General features: G+C 38.7%; 1 protein-coding gene and 1 long non-coding RNA gene across 7 annotated transcripts in view; one reads left to right on the top strand and one right to left on the bottom strand.

The window, feature by feature from the left end:
- The window catches only part of GRM8 (glutamate metabotropic receptor 8), an 811,904-nt gene that overhangs the window by 190,793 nt on the left and 608,721 nt on the right, over window positions 1-12,390 (bottom strand). The window lies entirely within an intron of this gene.
- The window catches only part of LOC102162101, a 37,605-nt gene continuing 36,412 nt past the window's right edge, over window positions 11,198-12,390 (top strand). The window contains exon 1 of the long non-coding RNA XR_002340437.1: window positions 11,198-11,406. This is a non-coding gene — a long non-coding RNA (uncharacterized LOC102162101). The remainder of the gene's footprint in view (window positions 11,407-12,390) is intronic.

Raw genomic sequence — 12,390 nt, 5'->3', positions numbered from 1 at the left:
TTAAATTTCCTATCATGAATTTCACATTTTAAAAAATACTTTACCTAAAAACTCTGACATATCACAAGAATTATCACAGTAAGTAAAGTAGCATATCAAGATGCATAATACATGTGATGTATTCATCACTTCGCACACAGAAAGGAAAGGTGATCCCTTGCATTGCACTGGCCAACACTGGGATTACTGCTGGAGCTCTAAACAAATGTCACTCAGCTTAACTATAAGTTGTTCCCTCACTGTAATAAAAAGATGGTTAAATAATTAATTTACTGTTTTGCTCAAATAGTATTAGATTTCCTAAATACACACAAGCATTTACCTTTCATAAAGTCATTAAACCAGAGAGTTGAATAGTAGTTGTTAGGGCTTGGGGATAGAAGATGGGGAGTTGTTGGTCAATGGGTACAAAGTTTCCGTTACGCAATAACTTGGTGGATAAGCAATGCAATAAGACGAATAAGTTCTAGAGTTCAGCATATGGCCTTTAGTTAGTAATACTGCATTGTGCACTTGAAAATCTGCTCAGGAGTTCCTGTCATGGTGCAGCGGAAACGAATCTGACTAGGAACCATGAGGTTGCAGGTTTGATCACTGGCCTTGCTCAGTGGGATCTGGCATTGTTGCGGCTGGGGTATAGGCCAGCAGGTGTAGCTCCAATTCAACCCCGAGCTTGGGAACCTCCATATGCCCCAGATGCAGCCCTAAAAAGCAAAAAAGAAAAAAAAAAGAAAAAGAAAGAAAGAAAATCTGCTCAGAGTGTAGCTCTTATAAGTGTTCTTATCACACACACACAATTTGAAAAAATAAAAATACATAAAAGGGACAGGAAGATACTTCTGGAGGTGATGAATAAATTCATGGCCTTGACTCTGGTGATGGTCTCCCTAGAATATACTTAAATCTAAACTCATCAAGCTTATACATTAAATACGTGCAGTTTTTCTATGTCAATCTTAACTCAATAAAGTGGTTTTAAAAAATTCACTACCATAACCACAAATATTCCTCTTTTAGAAAGCTGGATATTCCAGGTTAATGGTGATAGCACTCCCGTTTTTTTAATACATAAGATGAAGTTCTAACTGTTCCAAAACAAATGTCTGAGAAGAAGAATAATAAAAATACTGTTTGGAATTTTTATGAAGTTCTGTTTTTCTTCCTCTGAAATTGCTGAATGTTTTATGCTTTCTGATTTAAATGTCTTCAGAAATTGAGCACTAAGAAGTTTATAGAAGCACTTAACTTTATGACTAAAAAACCCTCAGAAACTTATGTAAAATATATATTTTGTATTTTGTAGTCCTGAGAACAGCCTGGGAGAATAGTGTATATAATAGATACTAAACAGCAAGATCCTACAAGTCTCTTTTATCTGAAGAAAAACAAAATCAGAAGCCATACATCTGGGTTTTTTATTCTGTCATCTGAAAGTTTGTAAAAATTCTATCTATATCTGTTAGCGACCTTATAATTAATTATTTTTCTTATATGCTAATTACATGCAAATACAAAATGGGAAGTTATAAAAAATAACAAAAGCACAACTATGAAAAGTAGCTCTAAAAACTAAATGCCTTTGTAATGATATATCTTTCTATTAATTCTCCATTAAACTTTTGTCACACTAGTTTCTAAAGTTACCTCCTCAATGAAAATGACATTATTGAAACAATTATACCAAACATAAAGAATGAGTTGAATAATGTTACCTGGCAACAACCGATTATCAGATTGTTTAACCGGGGAACAGGGAAAATTAATGTTCACATTTTTTTGGTCCATAGTCTAGTCTGTCATGTAGCAACAGAAGGAAGCTCTATCCAAGGCCAATACCCGATAAGATAGGCTCCATCTATTTATTACACTTTCAAAACCAACCTCATGTAATTGACCATGTTTATTGAAAATAGGGAGAAGCAGAATATCATCAAATATCAGATGAAAGAGCTGAATATTAGTGTTAGTGAAAAATGATGTTTCTTTCTTTTGGTGTCGGGGGGTACACCCATGGCATATGGAAGTTCCCAGGCTAGGGGTCAAATTGGAGCTGCAGCTACCAGCCTACACCACAGCCACAGCAGTGCTGGATCCAAGCCTTGTCTGTGACCTACACCACAGCTCACGGCAACGCCAGATCCTTAACCCACTGAGCAAGGCCAGGGATCAAACCTGTGTCCTCTTGGATGCTAGTCAGATTTGCTTCCACTGAGCCATGATGGGAACTCTTTTTCTATTTTTTAAGTTAAAATATTCATTATAGAGGTATTCATATTTATTGTAAAGAAAACTTGACAGTGGAGATCAGCATAAGAAAGAGATGAGAATAAAAGACAAAAGAGAATATTTGTCCATCATCTTATAGCATTTGAATTACACATTTTTTTTCACTATATACAGCTATTTTTTTAAAAACAATGATATAGTACTAATAATACTGTATATGCAGTTTTAAATTCTTCCTTTTTTAATTAACAGTAAATATGGAAAACTCTGTATGTCAATACATAAAGTTGCTAATATGACTTTATTAGCTATACATTTATTCTGTTTCTACATCTACCATATTTTACTTCACCAACCCATAGTGATGGATACTTATGTTATCGCCAATTATTTGGTCATATAACAATATTGCTCTCAAAATCTCATGCTTATTTCTTTGTGTCAATGTCTTGTTTTGTAATTGCTTCTTCTAGATTTGCTGTGTCAAAGTGATAAGATATTTCAAATTCTGATGTAACTTTCTTTTAGAAATTTTACATCCAATAGTAGTGCCCATGATTAACTACTAATATTTGTATAATATGAAAAAGCCTCATGAATTATTCTAGAATGCAAACACACACACACACACACACTTTTTTTCCTCTGGCCTACTTGTATGCAGCGCACACAAATCACCTGGGATAGTTTTCAAAGGCAGATTCTAACTCCGAGTTGGGGGTGGAGTTTAAGTGTCTCCATTTATAACATTTCTAACAAGCTCCCAGGTGGTGACATCCTTGCTGATCTGAATACCACGCTTTGAGTGGCAAGACCTCCCAGAGTTAACAGCGTATTGTTACAAGATCATCAGGAAAGTTTTCACCTCCAACATCACTGATGGTTAACTTAAATTCCAGAGACCCCTATGGGCTCTATAAAGGAGCTTTATGAAATGTTTACACCACCTGTAATAGTGGGTAAACAGGATCCATGTCAAAATGCATTATTCTAGAGAAAGCAAGGACATGAACCTAAAATTCAAAAGGGTCATAACACCAAATAGCTTGTGGATGATGTTTTTATTGTGCTTTATGGAATAAACAGACTGACCAAGGTGTGCTCCAAATTCCAACAGCATGCTAGATTCCTCCTCCAAAGGTCTTTCTCAAATTAATACCATAATGGTTGACTCACTGCCTAATGCATACTCACTGCAGCCTTCTCTCTTAGTGCATTTCTGTGGCACAACACAGATAATCTAAAGATAGATATTTATCAGCTTAGGACATAAATGAATTTTAAAAACATTTGGGATAATTAAAACTGCTCTTAAAGCAGCCCCTTCTCAAGCTGTTGTGAAGTATGAGGACAAGTCAACACTGTTGCCTGGGAATTGCCATTGCAACTGGCTCGTGGTTAAAACATTAGCAACACAGTCCTGGAGAAGTCAAGCATTCCTATGTTTATAAATCGAGATGTCAGTTCTATTGAGAACAGCAGAGTGTATGACTTACCTTCCTGAGAGAAATGCATTGGGAACTGAAAACCAATTTTTGAAAGGGTCACAAAATTTAAGGGGAAAGTAGCTGTGATAATCAAAAAAAAAAAAAAAAAGAAAAAAGAAAACAAACAAACAGAAAACCATAGTGCCTTAAGTATACCTAATCGAATAAATAAAAATCGCATGGAACAAAAATAGAGACTCTTCTGCAGGTGGATGGTGGTGATGGTTGCACAGCTCTGCAATGTACTTAACGCCACTGTTCACTTAAAAACGATTACAATGATACATTTTGTTACGTATATTTTACCACAATTTTAAAGAATAAATAGAAGAATAAACAAACAAATAAATAAGGATGCCAGATATTTCCAGATACCAAACCACCAAAAAGCAAGTAATGGCTTAGAAACAGTTGCTTTGCTCAAAAATGCCTGTCTCTCCTTGTAGAGAAAATTGCAAGGAAGAATATTAATGTCTTCCTGAAACCTGTGGCTAGAAAAGAAGCATTATCCTGTTGTTTAGTCCAGATTTAATTTCGGTAATTATGTTTTAGCTGCCTTGAAGTCCCCTAAAGTCTCTCATAATCTGTGTCACATCTACACTTAATCTGTTTACAGCAGACCACTCTTTCAAGGGATCATTACCATCTGCCCCTAAGGTTGGCTGCATTTCAGCAGGAGAGAACATGATTCCTATTATAGAAGTCTCCAACATGAACAATTATTCCCCTGAAGGTTGATGATGCGAATTTACCTGGAAGCACCTGGGAAAGGAACGGGACTTCCCCATAAAGATAGGTCATTGTTAGCAGTGATCAAATTAGCCCTTTCTTCCTCCTCTCTTCTGAAGTTTGGTTTAATCAAACGAGATGGAAGTACACTTTGTAAAAAAAGAAAGCATTTTATACCAGACTTTTCTGTCACAAGAGTGTGTTTAATATTATGCATTGAAATAAATGACATTTACATTTTGATGATAAACTTTTATCAGGTGCTAAAATATAATTTTGTTGTGTTTTGTAATCCTGCATTCCCTAACTATCCTCACTTAATTTTAATAATACTTTCCTTTTCCCCTGCTATGGCTCTGTAAAAAGCCAACTCCATCCAGAAGTAGAAGAGATGCCCGGCACGTGACCCAGATGCCTCCAGAAATGCTCCTGCTGCTGCAGCATAAGGCAGAGAATTCCCACCATTAGCATAGCTATTTAGATTAAGCAGAAGGTTATGTGTAAAATGCAACAGGATTGCTCTGGGAGGTTAACCCTCTAACTTGCTAGTACATCCACACAGATCACTGTATCTGTTAATTAAATCAGTGCCATTTTTTGGGGAGTTCCCGTCGTGGCGCCGTGGTTAACGAATCCGACTAGGAACCATGAGGTTGCGGGTTTGGTCCCTGCCCTTGCTCAGTGGGTTAACGATCCGGCGTTGCCGTGAGCTGTGGTGTAGGTTGCAGACGCCGCTCGGATCCCGCGTTGCTGTGGTTCTGGCGTAGGCCTGTGGCTACAGCTCTGATTAGACCCCTAGCCTGGAAACTTCCATATGCCGCGGGAGTGGCCCAAGAAATAGCAAAAAGACAAAAAAAAAAAAAAATCAGTGCCATTTTTGTATGGCTTGATTCATATGAACAAGCAGGTGTCTTTACAAAGGTAGTTCAGAGTATTAAAATGTAGCCCTGGTGGACAAGCATGGACAGAAGGCACTACAGAACAATGTGGAGATTTATAAATAGTACCAGCAGGATCAAAGATGAATTGTCAGTATTGATCGCTAGCATAGGATAACATTTACCTGCTTCATGACTTAGTCTTGCTTCTCCGCTATACTTCTAGGCACTAGTCTCACCCAGAATAAGTTGGCAACATCCCAGTCTAGACACTCTGGAGTTACTTTCATTCTTTCCCTGAATGTTCATGTCAGTTTCTTCACAAACTATGATCTTCAACTTCTGAAAATTCTCCCATGTATCTTTTTTTTTTTTTAATTTCCAATCCCAGGACTATACCCCTGGACACCTGACCTAGCTCATGAGCTTTCTAATTGGTCTCTGTGCTCTTCCACCTAACAGAGTGATAACTGAATCATTAGATCATATTACCCCCAAAGCCTCTGATACCTCCTTCCTGCCAGATGGGGACATCAGAGGTCAGTTTTGTTTAGCTGGCATTGTAAGCACCCCCACTCCACCTTTGCACACTAATCTGGCCTCAGTGACTTTTCCATCTCACTTGCTGCTTGATTCGTATGAATTAATGGCACAGTCTATTCTAGCCACACTGTCCGTGTGAGACACACACTAGATTCCCCAGGCACAGCATTCACACTCCCAAAATTGCTCAAGATTTTTGAACAACCTGAAATGCATGTCTGTCTTTTCTTCTGCTTTCAAACTCCTAATCTTCTTTTAAGTTCTTAGCCAAATACCACCTCCTTGGTGCTTTCTTATTTCCTGCCATTCAGAGATAACATTGGCTCTTTGCTTACCTCTCTCTTTAGTGCATCTACCTAATGCTGCATGGAAGCACATCCACAGACCATGCACGACATCTACTATCTCACACACTACGCCCTGAAGTAAGGAGGTGTCCTCTTATCAGGTGGTACAGTGCCTTATGCAAAGCAGATGCTTAATAGCCATTTACTAAATTTATTTCCAATAGTGTTGGGTTCAAAGGCCAAGAGAAAAGTAATCTGAATAAAGTGAAGGGATAAGTTGAAGGGACTTAGAGAAAATGTGTCACAGATGCTCCATTGGCTTATACCTTAGTTTCCTTATAACCTCCAACATAGTTTTTCTGAATAGACTCACTGCATTATTAAGGGGTCAATAAACCTTCTGCAAGTCAATCTCCAGAAGGACCAGCTCATTTGGGAGTTAGAGCCATGCAAGAGGAGGCACTGGCTGGAGGACATACCCTCCCTCTAAGCCTGGGAAGAATGGTGCTCCAAAAGGAAAAGGTAAAACTAGGCAAATTAAAGTAGTGAGACAAGGGCCCAAACAGGACGCAGCAACATTAATACCAACTGCAACAAAATAAATAATGTAGCAATACGTAGATTTTCATCATTCAGTTCCCACAGTAATAACTTTGGGTTGAGCAGCCTCAGAATCCATGATGTAAATGCAACCTTCCGCCAGGAATCCAGCACTCTCTGGTTGGATAATGTGAAGGATCATTAACCACATCTTGCTGAAGAACATTATGGGTTATAAAAATGTCATCTAGACCATGCTGACAAGCCCATCTGTATTTAAGGCTGAATCCCTTTGAGAGAAAAGCACTCCATGTGGCTCAATGGGGCTGTGATTTCAGATGTCAGAAAACTATTAACACATAACCATAAGCCGTAAGAGCGTAGCTGAAGGAACGTGAAATATGAAATCTTTCCAATTGCCTCTCTTAGAGCCTAAGTACTCATCAGAAGAGTACATCTTAGAAAAAAAATCTTTTAAAGACTTTTGAAACCTATCAATACAATTAACTGTAACCTAATATAGCCTTGAGTGCAACCGATGGCTGAGATTTTACTTTACAGAATGGTGAGGATGAGGGAGAGATGTATTCATGACTAGCATCGGATTACATCTGCCGGGGGGGGCAAAACTGTTTGGGGAGAGTTAAACTGGATAACTAAGAAGAAAATATTATTTCAAACTGTGATAAAACCAAGCTCGTCTGTTCCCTAGGATCATGCAAACAGGATAGATTGATGGCTAAAAGGAAATGAACTACTCTATATCTAGCCATATTTACTGATTTCTGTAGAATGTTGTATATTCATATTTTGGGTCTGCATGTTTCTATCCCTTTGTGGATATATAAGAATATGTATTAAGATGTGCACCCATATATTTTCTGTAGTTTTTTTTTTGTTTTTCTCCCCTGGCCATGCCTGAGGCATGTGGAAGTTCCCAGACCAGGGATCAAATCTATGCCACAGTATCAACCCAAGCAAATCAAAACTACCATGAGATACCACCTCACACCAGTAAGAATGGCCATTATTAGTAAGTCCACAAATAGCAAATGCTGGAGGGGTTGTGGAGAAAAGGGAACCCTCCCACACTGTTGGTGGGAATGTAAGCTGGTACAGCCACTATAGAGAACAGTATGGAGGTACCTACTCTCTTTAAAACTTTTTTTTTTTGTCTTTTTTTTTTTTTGTCATTTTGTCTTTTTAGGGCGCACCCCTGGCATATGGAGGTTCCTAGGCTAGGGTCTAATCAGAGCTGTAGCCATCAGCCTACACCGCAGCCACAGCAACGCCAGATCCGAGCTGCATCTACAACCTACACCACAGCTCACGGCAACACTGGATCATTAACCCACTGAGCGAGGCCAGGGACCGAACCCGCAACCTCATGGTTCCTAATCGAATTCTTTAACCACTGAGCCACGACGGGAACTCCCTCTTTAAAACTTTTTAAACTGAACTTTCACAATTTTTTTTTCTATATTTTTATTTTTATTTATTTTTGTTGTTGTTGCTATTTCTTGGGCTGCTCCCGAGGCATATGGAGGTTCCCAGGCTAGGGGTTGAATCGGAGCTGTAGCCACCGGCCTACGCCGGAGCCACAGCAACGCGGGATCCGAGCCACGTCTGCAACCTACACCACAGCTCACGGCAACGTCAGATCCTTAACCCACTGAGCAAGGGCAGGGACCGAACCCGCAACCTCATGGTTCCTAGTCGGATTCATTAACCACTGCGCCACGACGGGAACTCCGAACTTTCACAATTTTGAACACCAAACAAAAAAATACATCTGAAAATCTATGAAATAAATTTAGGTTGGCTTCAGGTTTAAAATCAAATATAAAGATATATTACATATATAGATATAATAGATATAAATGTATGCTTACATATGTGTCTGTATATGTACACATATATGCATATTACATAGATAAGCATACATAATTGAATAAATTATCACTATTATTATTTTGAACAAAGTTTATCATTTAGATCAATTTAGAATAGGAAAAGTAAAAGTTATTTTCCCCTCCTTTATTCCTTCTTCGATGTTCTTCCTTTCTTTAAGTAGATTGTATTTTTAACCTATGTTATTTTTCTTCTTCTCTAAATAACTTCCTTTAACATTTCTTGCAAGGCTGGTCTACTGGCAACACATTCCCTCAGTTTCTCAGAGTACAGAATTCTAGGTTGGAGGGTTTGTTTGTTTTTTTTTCCTTCCTTCTCAATACTTTAAATATTTCACTCTCCTCCTTTCTTGCATGGTTTCTGGGGATAAGGTGGTATAATTGTGATCTCTGTTCTTCTTCTTCTATAGGTAAGATGATTTTCTCTGGAGTCTTTCAAGATTTTTTATTTATCTTTAATTTTCTGTAGTTTTGAAAATGACATGTCTAGAAGTAAGTTTTTTTGTGGTTTTTTTTGGGGGGGGGTATATTTTTTTCTGCTTGGTGTTCTCTGAGCTTCCTGGATCTGTTGATTGTAGTCTAATGTTAACTTGGAGAAATTCTGTATCACTATTTTTTTCAAATATTTCTTCTGTTCCTACATCTCTTCAGTCTCTTTCTGGTATTCCCATCAAGCTTATGTTAAAATTTTGTAAATGTCCTACAGTCCTTGGATATGGTTCTGTTTTTATCAGTGTCTCTTCTCTTTGCTTTCGGTTTGGAATGTTTCTATTGGTATATCCCCCTACTCAAAGATTTTTTTTCCCTCTGCTGTCCCCAGTCTACTAAGGACCCCATAAAAGGCATTATTCGTTTCTATTATGGGGGGGATGTTAACTATTTCTAGCATTTATTTCTGCTTATTTTTTAGGATCCCCATCTCTTTTATACATTCCCAACTGTCCGGGCCAAATGTCTACTTTATCCATTAGAGCCCTTAGCAGACAACCAGAGTTGTTTGAAATTCCTTGTGATGACTCCAGTATTCCTGCCATGTCTGGTCCTGATACTTGCTTTGTCTCTTTGTTTCTTGACTTTTGGTATGCCTTGTGATTTTTTTTTTCTTGATACTGGACACAATATACTAATAAAAGGAACTGTTGTAAACACAGGCCTTTAGTACTGTGAGGGTGAGTTAATAAGGGGAAGGGAAGCATTTTATGGTTCTATGATCAGGCCCGAGGTTTTTAGTGAGCCTGTGCCTCTGGACTGTGAACTTCACAACTGTTCTTCAAATGTTTTTTTCCTCCTCCCTTAAGTGGGACAGGATCGCTCCATTGGGCTGGGGTGATAGGTTTCCCTTCCCCAGGTCAGTCAGGCTTTGACAAAACCCCAGGAGCTTAGGCTCTGGTTAACTAGTTTCCCCTGAGGGCAGGCCTTATTAACAACAGAGTGTTCTGGCATATTACCTAATGGTTCCTTCTCCCCTCCCTCTACAGAGCACAAGGAAATTTTTCTTCAGTGTTTACTATGGAAACCTGATTAAGCTCCTGGCGGTGACAACATTGTGTGGCCTCCCCTACCGTGGGCTTCCCCCGGAATTTTTAACTCTCAGAGTTTTTCCACACTGAGCCTCAAGCAATTCATCAATTCGGTTCAGGTTTTCCTACCCTGGCACTGATCCCTGCAGTGGTTTCCATTCCTGAGTCTCTGTACCCATAAACTGAGACTACCTGCATTCCTCTATTTGCCAGTTGATATTTCCATTCTACCCAATTCTGCCTCCTCTTCTCTTAGGGCATGCAGCAGTATTGTTGATGTTTCAGTCTGTTTAGCATTTTACTTGTTAGAGCAGGGTGAAGACTTCCAAGCTCCTTATCTTCAGAAATGGAAATGGGAAGTCTCACGTCATATATTTTTAGACAAATAAAAACATACATACTATGAGCAAGGGTCTGTGACTTCAACAACTATCCTTTATTTAGAAAGGATGACACAAATACTATTTATCAAAATAAAGAAAAAATAGTAAGAGACATGGCATTAGCATGGTACAGAGTAACCCTTGGGGGGAGAAAGAGCAAGATCACTTCTGCTGAGTACATACATACTAAAATGTCTTTTAGAAGCTGCTGTTTTGCGCCAGGTGCCATGTTAGGCAGCTTTCACACATTATTCCATTAAACCCCAACATTCCTGACAAGTAGATGGTTTTAATCTCTATTTTGTTAACGAGAAGATAAAAGTTAACAAGATAATTAATTTGGTAAACAAACAAAAAACACCCATAGTTATTTGTTCACTAGCCCTCTTTCTGTCATAGGGAAGAACAAATCTGACTCCATATTACATCTTTTCTTTTACCTTTGTATTCTATTGCTTTTGCTTCCAGTTGAGAATGTTGCCTATAGCCTGAAATATACAGAACAGTCCATTCTCAAATCTCTGATCCTTAACACTTTTCTATTCAAATAGAGATAAAAAGTTACAGAACAGAGAATAATATTTGTTTTGTTGAAGGTTTACAGGAACATCATGACCTAACCTCCATGGACAGCTGCAAGAACAAAGGATTCCTACACCACGAAGTTTGCAACAACCAACCACACACCCCTCCCCCTTTTAGTATGAAAGAAGCCTGAAATCTGATTTGTATAGATGGCTCTCTAAGACATTGTCCACCCTCTTCTTGGACTCCAGGCTTTGCAAATATTGCCATTCCTCATCCTAACACCTCGTCCCTTGATTTACTGGCCTGTTGTGGGTAAGCAGAATGGGCTTGGACTCTTTCCATCACAGCTTCAGATTCTACAGCAGAGACAGAAAGGTAGGTGGTGTTTGGGGAGGTGAAATGAACAGATTATACAGCATGGGCTGAGGCACAAAGGCAAGAGAATCCAGGACAGGTCCAAGGAACTGGAATATATGTCTCTTGTGGCAAAATTGTTCCTTTTTGTATGGAGAAAAAGATCTTCCCTTAAACCTTAACCTTCTGTCTCCCAGCTGTACCTCACTGGCCAGAACAGTCACTGACCAGCTCTAGGTGGAGGTTAGGTGAACACACTGCTACCTACAAGGCAAACTGGACTGTATTAAAATGGACATGATGAGTGGATATTGGGAAGACACTAACATTATCTGCCACACATAGAAAGCACTGATAAATGGTAGCTCTCAGTTATGATGACTGTATTTTACTGAATCTAAGGCACACATTTCCCACATGTTAACATTTCGTAAACCAGGATGTGTTCTACAATTTCTCTCAGAAGAAACTTGCATACCTTGGCTTTGTGTTGAAGGTATTTGATGTTCATCAAGTACCACCACAATGAAGGTGTTTCCACCACACATGAATGCACTTTACATTTTTATTATCTAATTGTAATTTAAAGTGTCAATAAAAACATGATGTCATGATACAGTAGTCAGGCAAAAGACTGCCATACTAAACAAGACAGAGGTAGAGTTGAAGGAAGTAAATTTCCTCTAAGTGGAAGTATTGCTAGTGGTCAAGAATTTAGCCACTAGAGTCGAAATTTGTTCTGGTTCCACCCCTCAGGAGCTGTGTGACCTTGGGGAATGTACTTTATCCCCTGTGGCTCATCTATATAAAATGGGGGTGACAAGGAGGTCAGTGTGAGGACTAAATGAGTTAATGCTGGTGAGAGTGCTAAAGATTAGGTCTGGCGCAAAAGATGTGATCCATAAATGTTGGCTATCATTATTATTAATATTGTCTGAGGCAATAAATCACTGTAGGTGACGAAGTGCCCTCTCATATTATCTTTAAGTCCAAGATCAAGTGCCT

This window comes from Sus scrofa, chromosome 18 (genome assembly GCF_000003025.6).
Source record: "Sus scrofa isolate TJ Tabasco breed Duroc chromosome 18, Sscrofa11.1, whole genome shotgun sequence".
Lineage (NCBI taxonomy): Eukaryota > Metazoa > Chordata > Mammalia > Artiodactyla > Suidae > Sus > Sus scrofa.
Note: the sequence above shows the minus strand (reverse complement) of the source record. Positions and strands in the feature narration are given on the sequence as shown.